The 12,413-nt window shown below is 43.4% G+C and overlaps 1 protein-coding gene across 1 annotated transcript in view; it reads left to right on the top strand.

Annotated features, from left to right (window-relative positions):
* LOC124623028 (zwei Ig domain protein zig-8-like) overlaps positions 1–12,413 on the top strand; it is a 566,694-nt gene that overhangs the window by 537,175 nt on the left and 17,106 nt on the right. The gene's annotated exons all lie outside the window — the stretch shown is intronic.

Genomic DNA, 12,413 nt, shown 5'->3' with positions numbered 1-12,413 from the left:
AGTGAAAGTCGTTGACGAACAATTTCCTGCATTTCTAGCAGAACGGAGGTAGCATATAACACAAAATGTGGAGAAAAGTTCGTGGGGTCTGTTCAGAGGAGATACTCATACACAGATTGACAACGCCACACCACCAGATAAGAATAAAAACTCGGAAGGTTCCGTTTCGTCGTTCGGCAGCATGACACTTATAAAACTGACCCTAACAAACAACTGTGACACCTTACTGAGGCAGCAAAAGTTAATAATCGACACTAGCATTAAACACAAAATATGTATGGACCAATATTGCAGAAAAGGTACGGGGGAACATTAGCCTCATCAAGGTAAAGAAATATGGAAATTCAAATAACTTTCTGGTTTATTAGAATAATTACTGCAACAAAAGTTGGCGTAAATTAATACAACACGGAGCTTCCGCTTCACTTAACACAGCTGCATTTGGCTCGATTCCTCTATCGGAAATATTAAGAAAAATACAGAAATATTACCCACCTGTTTGATGAATGAAAACAATGATTGAGTAACTTACCATCACGCGTTAAATACTGGACGCGAACGTAACGACCGGCCGTTGTGGCCGAGCGGTTCTAGGCGTTTCAGACCGGAACCGCGCTGCTGCTACGATCGCAGGTTCAAAATGGTTCAAATGGCTCTGAGCACTATGGGACTCTACATCTTAGGTCATAAGTCCCCTAGAACTTAGAACGACTTAAACCTAACTAACCTAAGGACATCACACACACCCATGCCCGAGGCAGGATTCGAACCTGCGACCGTAGCAGTCCCGCGGTTCCGGACTGCAGCGCCAGAACCGCTAGACCACCGCGGCCGGCGATCGCAGGTTCGAATCCTGTCTCGGGCATGGATGTGTGTCATGTCTTTGGGATAGTTACGTTTAAGCAGTTCTAAGTTCTAGGAGACTGATGACCTCACATGTTAAGTCCCGTAGTGCTCAGAGCCATTTGAGCCATTTGAACGTAACGCACGCTGCGTACTGAGCCCACCCTAATCGTCACCTAATCAGTCACACTGTCGCTAGATACGCCCGAAGTCGTGAGGAAAGGAAACTAGTAACACTTTACCTGGGATCACTGAGAAGAATGTATAGAGAAAGACAACATCTGCTTGTCAAAATTAATCAAGGAAAAGATAAAAACACAGTTCGCTGTCTCAGACACGACCACTCTCAGTACCGTTACCAGTATCACTCTTTCCCCTCAACTGAGTGGCAACAGAATTATCAGACCACAGCTTGTCCGATATAAATAATTTCCAACCGCCCTCTTCCGGCACTGCCTGCTTGCAGCAGCTAACAATAACATGCAGTTCACTCGCAGAACTGCTCAACATCGACTAACTCATAACAACATGCAATGAACAACATGACAAACCCGCTTAAGACTGCGCACACCTGTCAATAACAGGTTGGTTGCTTCACTAAAACTCTTTACCACTACCACCTTTAACCGCCCGCTTTCTTTCCTTCAAATATTACGCTGACACGTGGCACCACAACGCCCCTGGCGTTCGTTGGCTAAGATACTCACTCCATAGATCGCCAATGAAACATAAATATTCACCGTGTAGCAGAAGGATAGTGAAATCGACAGTCGAGAGGTCTGAAAATACACCAAAGACCTTTCCCTGTAATCGATGTGCAAAGGTACACAGTCGAAATGAAGGGTGTTTAAATGAACAGCCATCTTCCAAAAGATTGTACTTCATGACTCCTAAACGACTAGAAATTATTACGTGTGAATACAGATACCACTTACACTTCCTGTTGATTCTTTTATGTGACTCACCGTATCTGAAAAATATTATGATTTTTTATTGACAACAATTTTAGAAGTAGAAGTACTAGCGAAACCTATCCGGGTAATATACAATTTCCATCGAGAAATTTTTGTCGCATGGCAATAGTAATCCATTGTTCACCTCTGCGATCGAAGGCATCCGCGATCATTGTCATCTCCAGTGAAACGTTTCCGAGTAAGTAAACACGTCATTATGTTGTCTTACAGACAAAAGTTTCGTCCAATGTGGCAAATGGCTTCATCAGGATGGTGTTTTCACCACTGGGCCGGTTCTGCATTCCCATATTACACAGGGCGTCTAAAAAAAGCACCACCTATTCTCACAGGAGTTAGCACTTGGCAAAACTGTAACAAAATATCCTATAATGCATGATGTTGATATACTTATGGGCCTATTTGTCCTCACGTTCCCCCGTGTTTATTACATAATAGTAGACACTACAGGCACTGCTGCATGTGGTTACCACGTACCAGGCACATCCTTCAACTCTTCTTCGCAGCGAATTACGTACTTCTTCTGATATACCTTGCGATGTTTACACTACGTCTTACGCATTCATCGCACTGTCCTATACCGTCTGCACATTGTCCATGAGTTGGGCATACACACATGCCTTTTAATGTTCCCATAGTCTGTAATTCAACGGATTCTCCTCCGGTGAGCGGAGAGGACCTCATACAGAATCTGATCGCTCAATCCTTTGCTCGTGGAAGGTTGGCTTATGAGATTGTCGCAAGATCCTTAGAAAACTGCTACGGTCTCAGGTTCGCATCCTGCCTCTGGCATGGATGTGTGTGATGTCCTTAGGTTAGTTAGGTTTAAGTAGTTCTAAGTCTAGGAAGCTGATGACCTCAGATGTGTCCACCCCCGGTAGCTGGTTGGATAGCCGGCACGGTAGCTCAGCGTGTTCGGTCAGAGGGTTAGCTGCCCTCTGTAATAAGAGAACTGAGTTAATGGATCAACGACGAACTGAAACGGGTGTCTTGCGACGTCCGCCCCGATCAGTTGCAACGAACGAAAACGAACAAAATGAGATTTAAAAAAAAAAAAAAGTGGTCATCGTGGCAGAATGTCAAACCTAAGGGCCCGGCTTCAATTCCCGGCTGGGTCGGAGATTTTCTCCACTCGTGGACTGGTTGTTGTGTTGTCCTAATCATCAACATTCTATCCCCATCGACGCTCAAGTCGCCGAAGTGGCGTCAAATCAAAAGACTTGCACCAGGCCAACGGTCTACCCGACGGGAGGCCCTGGTCACACGACATTATTATACCTCAGATGTAAAGTCCCATAGTGCTTCGAGCCATTTGAACCATTCTGAACCTTACAAAACGTATTGGTGCTCCCGTCGTGCGTAAGCTGTAATCGTATTTAAAAGACCTACGGGAATGCAGTCGGTTGACGCCGTCGCCAAAAGCCGACATTTCGACAGGTGACTACCCTGTCATTTCACGGCACAGCTGCAGCAAGTAAGAGCTGTGCATTTAAAACCTCTTCTTGCACAGCAATTCCGGAAAGATAAAACACACACACAAACTGTAGACACTAGCGCCACTTCACAGCCGATGATGAGCGCCGGCAGAAATTATCGCTCGTGAAAATTACTGAGCAACAGATGAAGTCACATTAAATATGTCCCTATGTTTTTTGAATTGGGAGCGAGCAGTATCCAATGCAGAACTGAAGCAAAAACCTCAATCTCTATTTAAAAATTGCGCATCATATTAATTCTCCAGCCGACGGCCGCATCAGGCAAGGCGCTGGCCTAGCTCTTGTCCGTGAGAGGATTCATTACACTTCTCGTCGGTTGGATTTTGTTTCTAAGGAATTGTTTCGACTCCACTTGACGACTGCTTGAAAAACGGCGTTAGTTTCTTGGGATCGGCTCGGCTGTGCTTCCTGGTGGCACTATGACCGGTAATTTCATTCTGTAAATGCCCGGCATTTGGCGAAGTGTGAACGCTTCCATGGCTCGGAGTCGAACACTATATCTCGACGGTCTGTGATAAATCCCACGGAGAAAAGTTTTGAGGACGCAGCGTACAGCGTACTGGGCAAATATTTAAATTTTGCACCATAGTCAAGCGTTTGCCCGTGGTTGATTTTGTTAGCTCTATTGAAAATGTTGTTTTTAATGTGCCTCCTATGGTGTAACAAAGTAAAGAAAACTCTAATTTTGGTGCAACGAATTGATATTGTGGTGAACGGCATATATCGATTGCGAGAATCGGACGTTCCGTGCTACTAACGCATCTCTGTGTCTTACCAAACCAAAGATTATATTTTTGAGACCCTTTGTGAAGGAGAGATCGGACGTTTGAGATGAGAGAGATTGTATTGTTGTGAGACGCCATTACGATATATAGAAAATGTTCAAATAATTTTTTGCAAAAAATAAAATCCAATAACTAACATCAAGCATTCAAGGTGTGTATATCTCCATAGCGAAATTTGTTAATATCACGGTACAGAGATTACGTCACGTAGATCGCTCAAAGGTGAAGTTTGGAACGATAGTGCGAACCTGAGTTTTCCACAGTCAGAATTGGTTGAGAGATTATCTCCGAATTAATGAACTCTAACTTGCTAAATTGTGGGACCTATCATCCAGACTCATCAAACAACATAGCACACAGCTGTGCCGAACGATCTGCGTAGCGGGTAAAGGTTTTAGAGATTTCAGGTGGAGCAGATAACGACGAGGAATTTCCGCGAGATCGCCGCTGTGGAACTCATCTCTTTCTCTCATGTAGTATTTAAAAAGAAATATGTTTTTCGGGTTTTCAGGAGAGTAAGGTAAAAGGAAATAAGGAACTAAACTAAACCAACCGAAACCAATAACTAAACCAATAATTAACATAAAAGCACGGATAAAGAATATAATAATAAATAAATAAATAATATTTTTGATTAACTAACCAATAATAATTTAATAAACTCCAGAACTCCAGATGTTTCAGAGGAGGCTAAGAGGGGCGCATGTTGTATGTACACGGACACGTCCATCTAATAGTAATATAACGGCCGCAGAGAAGGCTGTTTTGCGTCCGCTGAGAGGTGATGGATATTTTTATTTTATCCGCTGACAAGACCAATGCTACAGCTTTTCTGCACCGGCAGAATTACGTTCAAAAGCTGCAGTGCTTACTATCTGATTTAACGCATATCAGGATCGGTGTTAACCTCACAAAACTTTTGAGTGAAAGACTAACAACCTCCTGAAGAAAAGTTCCTTGTCACAGGAGCTCCTCATGGGTCTTCAACCCATTGTGCTGTCGCTCCCTAGGTTATATGGCCTTCCTAAGGTGCACAAAGAAGGGGTTCCTCTTCTTCCGATTGTGAATGACATTAGTATTCCGACATACTCTGCTGAGCCCGCTAGTTGGTCGACGTCAGCATAACATTAATAACTCGGCGGATTTTTATACATTGATTAGAGTTAATGCGTTTGAATGACTCTCATATTATAGTAAGTTTTGATGCAGTCTCTCTCTTGACTTGTGTTCCTCCGATTCGTTGCAGTTAACTGAGGTTAGGTATAGTGTTGAATTAACGAACCTATTTCAACATGTGTTGACTTCGACTTACTTTTTATTCAGTGACCAGTAGTATGAGCAGACAGATGGAGTTGCGATGGAAGGTCGTTGTCACCTGTTTGTGCCAGGAGGGCTTCGAAGAAACTTCCTAGGAGTCGACTGCTATGAAGCGTGCGTTTTCTTTCTTTTTTTTCAGATATGTAAACGATACTTGATGGTTGTGAGAATTTTAAATGAATTTTTAAAACTCCTGTGTTCAACATACCAGAATATTCGTTTCACGATGGAAGTGGAAAAGGACGGCTACCATACCTTCCTTGATATTCTGGCGAGGAGGAATGTTAATGGTACGTTGGGACATGCTGTTTATAGAAAGTCTGCTCGCACTCACTTGCATTCACAGTCTGGTAGTTGCCACCATTCGGCTCAACGTGAAGGGCTACGCCGTGCCTTGCTTCACAGGGCTATCATCATTGTATTCCCTGAGAGTTCGTCAGCTCATTTAGCCCATCAAGAGGTCATCTTCCGTCAGAATGGATACAGTGAAAGGAAGATTAGAAGTGCATTGCGCTAATGACCAACCGGAAACCGGCTGAGTGATGATAATATCGAGTTGGGACCTATGTCTGTAGCTTTTATGACTTACGCAAGCAGCATCTCCAACAAGACTGCTCGTGGGGTTAGTGTTTACAAAAAATGTTCAAATGTGTGTGAATTCCTAAGGGACCAAACTGCTGAGGTCATTGGTCCCTATGCCGACACACTACTTAACCTAACTTATGCTAGGAACAACACACACACCCATGCCCGAGGGAGGACTCGAACCTCCGGCGGGAGTGGCCGCGCAGTCCGTGACATGGCGCCTCGAACCGCATGGCCACTCCAGCGGTTAAGTAAATTGAACACTGTATATGTCGCGAAAACCTCAGGTCTGCACGGGTGACGTTTTGCAATTGCTCCGGAAATTCATAGTGAGGAAATCTGTGACACACAGCACTTGTTAATATATTTGGTAAAGTGTACGACCCTAGAGTCCGCCACAGATAATTCATGCCCATGTACTGTATTGATAGTGAAACGACGCTGATGCCTCGCACCCATAATTGCTCGAGTATGTCCAAACGTGCGTGTTGTGATAATTTATTCTGCCATCTCACGTGAACAACGGGCCACCAACCCATCGCGCGACATTACTTCGCCGCAATATGTCGTGGCAATGGCCTGGTCGAAGAAGCCTGGTATTTTGGACTCCCATTTCACCGAAACAGAATCCATCAGGATTTCTGGCGTTGCTGGCTGTTAAGGGCATTATGTATGCCCAAGCCATGGACAATGTGCAGCTGTTACAGGAGCGTCGTAATAATGTTTGTGACGCAATACGAATGGAGCCAGTTGTATTAGTGATATAGGGTTGTCAGCATGTGGCGCAACCTCATGCAGCACTGCCATTCGGTCTATTTCTGAGTACCAGTAACAGACAGACGGGAACGAGAGGTCAGATTAACCCACATTGACATACAATTACGTGGAACTTTCTTCTCGTTAATATCAATATACCTCCTACAGGAATATGACACATTTTTGAAGACACTCTATATACGAGGATACAGAGGGTGGTCGGAAGTATGGAAACACTAATACTGTAACACACTACCATGCTTAATGTGCCGTACGAAAACTGTTGCCATTCAGAAAAAAACAGCTTCCAATTGTCTCCAAACGTATGTATATAGGTCCTGTACAGTTTTCGAGGGGATCCTACACAACAATTCACGCAAACTAGCGGCTGATAACAGGGAACGAATCGCTCTCATAATCCATGGCAATTTTTCGAACCAGTAGAGTGACCGTGGGGCCCATGGAATACCACGATATCGTTGCACAAATGGTCACCGAACTCTCCCCATGTTTCACCCTTGTCAGCTAGCAGTCTGCATCATAGGCCTGGGACGGTGTCCGCCAGTCGTAAACTCGTCCAGAATTTTGAATCAGTGTTAAAGGAGACTTACAAGGCCAAATGACTTTCTTCAATTGCTCCATAGACCTGGTTTCATGGCTTCAGTACCATGTGATCAGCCATTGGCATTTGCACCACAGATGATTCGTTATGTAATTCCATCTAGCCATTCAGCTCCCTGATTATAGAACTGCCTTCGTGTTACTCAAGTGCTGAACAGTTTGCGAGTGAGACTGAAATTCTGCATTGACTTACGCAGCTGTCGTCCTTTTATATTCCGTCAGACTTTTCATCCATGACTACCTGTCAGAATCACTCAAGACATGCTTTCGGCTGCGTTGTGGCTTAGCTGATAATATTTTTTCGTTTTTCATGTAAGGGGTATAGATCTTCGATACCATACTTGTTGACACAACAAACACTTCGGCTACCTAGGCTACGGAAGCGGCTACCATTCGAGCACCAACAATTTTCCCACGTTCGAATGCTCTGAGCTCCGACATAATGCACTCACAACTTCTGTTCCACACACTACTGACACTTGCAACGTGTTGAGAAGGTTGCACAGGCGCCGTTGATGGTTAAGCTAAAGCGGCCAGTAAATATAGCATCATACTGTTGATGCTCCCAGTCCAGCTGTGTACAAGCTGCCAACCTTGATGGCACGTTGACACAATGAGTGAACAAAAGTGCTCTCACTCTGGTTAATGACAATGTGGACAGTTAGTGTATAACGTACTGTCGAAGCTTCCAGTGCAACTGTTTACTCGCTTCCACCGCTGATGGGACGCAAACACACGAGTGAACCGAAGCGCTCTCACGCTCAGGTGTAATGATAATGTGGTCGTTTAATGTTAATGTGGCCGGTTAATGTATGTATGCTGCCATCCCCGATGGTGCGCCAACAGACGATGAGGGAAGCAAAGCGCTCTCACGCTCAGGTGCACCGATATTGCGGTCAGTTAATGATAATGTGGCCAGTTAATGTAATATCGTACTGTCAATGCTACTAGTGCAATTGTGCATACCTTCTCACCCCTGATGCAATGACATACAATGAGCGAGCTGTAGCGCTCTCACTGTCAGGTGCAGTAATAGTATGGTCAGTTAAAGATAATGAGGACGGTTAATATAGCGTCATACTGTCGATCATCCCAGCGAAACTATGTATATACCACCACCTCTGATTGCACTCCGACTCTTGATGAGTGAGCTGAAGCACTCTCACTCTCAGGCGTAATGATAATGTGGTTGGTTAATGATAAAGTGGCCTATTACCATAGCACCATATTTTCAATGCTCACAGTGCAATTGTGTGTATGCTGTCACACTCGATGGCGCGCCGTCATACAACGAGTGAACCAAAGCGCTCTGATTAATGACAGTGTGGGCGGTTAATATAGTATGGTACTGTCGATGCTCCCAACACCGTTGGGTACATGTTGCCACTGTTGATGGCATACAAATTCACAAGGAGCTGGCCACAATGCGTACACTCCAATGTGCAATGAAAAGATAGTCAATTAATGTTTTTTTTTGTGATATGTTACAATACAGCATGACCGGTTTTGTGTGGTCTAACTGTGTTGGTGAGGCGTAAATCCATCCACAGGGCAGTGACGCTGCGTCACTGCAATACACTTCGAGTCCCCTACCACCCTCCAACGGTGACAGTACTACATCAGTCAGGCAGAAAAATTTAGCCCGACATGGGCAGGTAGGGTGGGATGCATTGAACGTAGAATGGGGGGTCGGTCCCGCCAAGGGATGCATCTGTAGTGGGAGTGCCAGGCCTATCGTTAGCCATGGTCGGAATCCGATTCCTCTAGGATGGCTAGAGGAACCAATGTCGATGCCAGCGACGTGCAAGTGTGCTCACAGCGTGGCGTAAATCATGGTTAGTGTCCCTCAGGGCATTCACTTTCTCATACAGCCGATTCCTCTAGGACGGCTAGAGGAACCGATGTCGATGCCAGCGACGTGGAAGTGTGGTCACAGCGTGGCGTAAATCATGGTTAGTGTCCCTCAGGGCATTCACTTTCTCATAGAGCCGCCGCGCGTTGTTCTGTATGGTCGTCTTGAGGGGGACGATATCCGCTTCCTCGTGGAGGGTAACAATTCTCGTGAGTGGCGGGGCGTGCAGGCTCCTCCTGAGAACCTTGTTCTGCAAGTGCTGTAGCGTCCGCATTCTGGTGACACTAATCGTGGCCAGTGTAGCAGTGCCATACGTGAGGGCAAGCAGGATAGCTGTTCGGTAAATGCGGAGCTTGGTGTGCAGGTTAAGTTCTCTACCGCGGAAGAGTGGGTACAAGGCCCTGATCAGCTCTTGCCCGTTGTTGTTTTTTTTTTGTGGACTTGTAGTCCGGGGTGATAAGTTACAATACAGCATCACCGGTCTATTGCGGTCTAACTGTGTCGGTGAGGCAGTAAATTTGGCCACATACTTCGCATGACATGTAGTATTATTGTAATTGTAGCTGCGAGAGAGCTTCACATTGATTACAAAAATCATTATCAGAACATTCTGTTTGTTTCTTTTCTGAAGAAATGCAAAATACAGCCCTATGTCTTTATTCTCACACATGTATAGTTAATTAAAATGCTGTTCTCATATATTTCAAAACGAAGTAGATCGAAGTGTACCACTCGCTGGAATATTCATTTGTCTCATCTGGCTTCGTTTACACTGAGTCAGATGCTCTTTGATGTGGGCACGCTGCATCTGTTTTCGAAAATTGCTGGATCACAGCAAGAGGGCGGTTGTTATCTTATAAGTAGGAATAAGAATATTATTTAATAAAAAGCAAATAAAATTCCCACTGCTGGCCCGACTTGTCATCTTGTGGTTGAATGTACACTGTAAAACATAGAAACTGTTTCTGAATACGGTGCGGGGCCGCATTATGTCAGGATGGTATACATATGCAGACACATCAATACACAAACTACAGGAGTGGCTGACAACCTCCCTTTGCAATAGAGTTCGTAGAAGGGCGAAAACCACCATATCTCTTCTGTTCAAAAAACACGAAAAACAGCTGAGTATATGTGTACTGCTAACAGGAACCACGGACTGTTTGCGTTCTCTTAATGACATTGCTCTGGTTTGGAGCTGCCCGACGTATTTTCGGCTCTGTCTTCCTATGTATTCTGTGCTTGATCTTGAACTATTGGTTCTCGCTTTTCTTCTTGTCCTCATAGTATTCACCTCGTACAGGGTTCTCTTCTCGAAATTACAGCAAGCTAATGCAACAATTGTGAAGCAATAGTCCTCTAGAAAGTTCCGATTTCTTCTCACTTCGTCATATTGTTACCGTGGTCTGGATCTCCGTACATTACCTCTGAATTCTTCTTCAACTTCTTCACCTTTAACTGCAACGAAATCTGTTCTTCCTCCCACAAAAATAATAAATTTTTCACTAATTAACTCCGCGGTCACGCCCGTCTGTCGATGCACATCACAGTTAGTATAGAGACTGATCCTTTCACTTCTTATTTCTGCACTTATAGCTATTTTTCATAGGTTAAATGTTCCCCACAAGACAAAAGCTTCAGAACACACAAATGTTACACGTAATTGCACTGACAGAATAATATTAGAGATTCATATAAAATTTTTCCTTACATTTTCACTTAAACTAAGGCATGAAATAAATAAAAGCAACTAAAATGATTGGCTACACACAAATGTTGTACATTCCACCCGAGCATTAGACTGGGGAGATGCTGTTTTGTGATCAAAGCAGGGGATGAAAATATGCCCGTTATACTCGTAGATTAAGAATAACAAAGTACCGTCTGGTATGCATCATATGGTGGCTTACTGAATGTGTAGGTATATGTGGGTTTGGAAGGGATATGACAAAAAATCGCTAACTTTAGTTTGAAGTACCCTCTCCATCCCCACTGCCATGCCGCTCCATGGGACCTAGATAGGATAAATCAGGGAGAGATGGTGCACATATTCAAAATCATTATGTGAAGTCCCATGGTGCACTTTTTTTTTTTTTTTTTGTGGTACGACTAAACACACCAATTGCTATGACAAACAGTTTTTCTGGAGTTTTCAATGTAATATTTAAACGTAATATTCGACGATGAAATTATCAAATTATCTTTACATTTAGGGTCCTATCGCTTATGCTATGGGTGATATGCTGCAGCCTAGAAATCCTCAAAAACATCCATTTTTTCAGACAAAACCTCTATGTATATACTTATAAATAGATTTTTGGTTTTTAAATATGTTGTTGGAAGAAGAGAAAAAAATTAAGTGTTAACAATAGTTTTTCTTAATGATAGTTATGTATCTAATTAGTTTACTGGTTTAGATAAGTAGTTTACTTGTTGATAGTTGCAAACATTAAAACCAAGATATATGTTACCTTTATTCAGCAGACTCAAATATTCCTACTCATACGTTAAATCAAAAACAGAAGTAATATTCATGAATTTTTATTAGATATTTTAATCTAAATATTTAAAATGTAATTTCATTTACAAATTGGCTATACTCATTTTTTCAGTGTCTGACGAACTAATTTTAAGTCATTGGCTAATATATATTTATATTCGTTAGCTATTCTTGCTTCATAAATCAAACAGCTATTTAAAACTGCTATTTGATTTATTCAGCCGATATATGTGCCGGATTTTATTGCTGCATGCATTCCGATTTGTTGGTTAGAGACGCCGCACCTTACAAATAAACGTCTCTGATAGCACAAGTGGCCGTACTCGAATCAAAACACGCCCAACAGAAATTACGGTTTATGAAAATACTCAAATATTTGGAAATATTACACTATTTAGCGTAGACTATGAACTAATCCTGACACTGAAAAGGCTTTGAAGGGGTATTTACAGACTCACTTCAGTTATTCCCCCAGAGCTTAAGTAAAACGTACTCAATCGGAACGTAAACACTTTTATTAGGGCATGGCGTCGACAGAGAAACTGCACTGCCGATACGCGCACACTTTGTCGGTGTACACCGAAACTAGGCGAGGCTGTGCGCAGCCTATACCGCATGCGGCGCCGCTCTCGTATTTACCCTACAAGCTGTGGAATAAGGACGTGTCTTCCCATCTCTTCCTACCAA

Source organism: Schistocerca americana, chromosome 7 (genome assembly GCF_021461395.2).
Source record: "Schistocerca americana isolate TAMUIC-IGC-003095 chromosome 7, iqSchAmer2.1, whole genome shotgun sequence".
NCBI classification, from domain to species: Eukaryota; Metazoa; Arthropoda; class Insecta; order Orthoptera; family Acrididae; genus Schistocerca; species Schistocerca americana.
Note: the sequence above shows the minus strand (reverse complement) of the source record. Positions and strands in the feature narration are given on the sequence as shown.